Genomic DNA, 2,080 nt, shown 5'->3' on the forward strand with positions numbered 1-2,080 from the left:
ATTTTGGATAATTGAAGATGAAGTACCAACTCTTTTCATGAATTAAGAGAGGAGACAAAATATTGATAAAAATAAAATAATGGAGTAGTACAACTTCAATAGGAAATAAAGTATTTCCTGTCCTTTTTCTCATTAAAAGCAATAACTTTCTCGTGATTTTTTTTACCATTATTATATGAAACATGTGCCCAACTATGTAGTAAATTCAACTCCCTCACTTTGAAGAAAATTCAACTCTCTTATTTTGAAGAAAATAAAACATGAGTACAGTAAAAATAATGGTTCTTAGAATGCTCTTCATTTTTTTTAAAGCAATTCCATAGGATAATTAGACAAATCATGTAAAGCAATACCACAAGAGAAAGAGAGATAGATCATAAACTGCTTTATTAATGATGATATTACATTATAATTATTATAAATGATAATGTAATATGTGATCCTATAATGAACTAGCAGTTCCAATATCATTTGTGACTGTTGGCATGAGCAGCAGCAAGTCTAGTGGTGAAGGCAGTGGTGTGGAGGTAACACGGGAGTTTGACACATGTGTTTCTCTGCCACAATATCATCTTCAAGAAAATAGAAGCACTACATTAGTTTTTAGAATGATTTTTATTTTTAAAAGATAATAAAAACTTTGAATGGTTAATAATTAACGTAAGGAAGAGAGTTCATAGGACAGTACCACCACTTGTAGGACGAATAGCAGCAACAAGTATTGGTAGAGGCAGTGGTGTGACGGACACACAGAGGTCTCAAACAAGTATATTTCTCTGTAGTAAATTCAACTCTCTTATTTTGAAGAAAATAAAACATGAGTATTGTAAAAACAATGGTTCTTAGAATGCTCTTCATTTTTATTTAAAGCAATTCCATAATTAGACAAATCATGTAAAACAAAAAAAAAAAAAAAAAAGAGATCGATCATAAACTACTTTATTAATGATGTGACCTCATTATAGGATCACATATTACATTCTAATTATTATAAATTATAATGTAATATGTGATACTATAATGAACTAACAGTTCCAATATCATCTGTGACGGCTAGCCGGAGCAGCAGCAAGTGTAGTGGTGGAGGCAGTGGTGTGGAGGTTACACGGGGTTTGACACATGTGTGTTTCTCTGCCACAATATCATCTTGAAGAAAATACAAGCATTACATTAGTTTTTAGAATGATTTTCACTTTTAGAAGATAATAAAAGCTTTGCATGGTTAATAATTAACGCAAGGAAGAGAGTTCATAAGTACAATACCACCACTTGTAGGACGAACAACAGCAAATTCAACTCCCTCACTTTGAAGAAAATAAAACATGAGAACACTAAAGACAATGATTCTTAGAAAGCTCTTCATTTTTTTAATAGATGATGAAGCTTTGATTGAATGTGCAAAAAGCTAATGAATGAATGGGTGTATTTATAGCTGTAAACTAATATTATTCTGTGCAACTTCGTTACCCAATTTTCGTGTCACAAATTATACACCTCCACGTGTCATTCACTATTCATGTCATTAAAATATTATAAAGTAAATTAAAATGTATAATTGCAGAGCTCCAAATTGTAATCTTTAGTGACTTTGTCATTTTGTTTTAACACTTTGTCATTTTCATTGGCATAGCATTTTTGTCTCATCTTCCTTTAAGTTATCTTTTTTTCCTAACTTTTAAAAGAGTATCTTTAGAAAAATTGAGTACGCCTTATTTTATTTTTTATTAGATTTTTAATCTTGATATGCAACAAATTGTTAAACAAAATCATAAGATGACAGATCATTTTCATTCGAGTTTAAAATCATCCAATTTCTGTTTTTCCAACATTCATAAAGATAAAATTAAATAAATAAATAAACGTGTATTTTTTAGAATTCTTAGATCATCCTCTTCAAATTTATATCAAGATACATGATTATTGTTCTTCTTATATATTAATTCATAATTTTTTGGTGTGAATTAAAAGCTTTGATAACTTTTATGTTTTTTGATATGCGTTAAACATGTTAATTAGAGTGTATTCATTTTTGTTATGTTTTAAAAGTATGCATTTTTCCTCATATCTGATTTTTCTTAAA

General features: G+C 29.0%; 1 long non-coding RNA gene across 1 annotated transcript; it reads right to left on the minus strand.

Moving 5' to 3' along the window:
- Positions 1-306: 306 nt before the first annotated feature.
- Positions 307-1,388, minus strand: LOC127087633 (uncharacterized). The gene is made up of 3 exons (XR_007789988.1): positions 1,264-1,388; positions 689-1,146; positions 307-572 (listed from the first exon to the last, which is right to left on the minus strand). It is a non-coding gene; the product is annotated as an uncharacterized LOC127087633 (long non-coding RNA).
- Positions 1,389-2,080: the final 692 nt, after the last annotated feature.

This window comes from Lathyrus oleraceus, chromosome 5, assembly GCF_024323335.1.
Source record: "Lathyrus oleraceus cultivar Zhongwan6 chromosome 5, CAAS_Psat_ZW6_1.0, whole genome shotgun sequence".
In the NCBI taxonomy this organism is placed as follows: domain Eukaryota; kingdom Viridiplantae; phylum Streptophyta; class Magnoliopsida; order Fabales; family Fabaceae; genus Lathyrus; species Lathyrus oleraceus.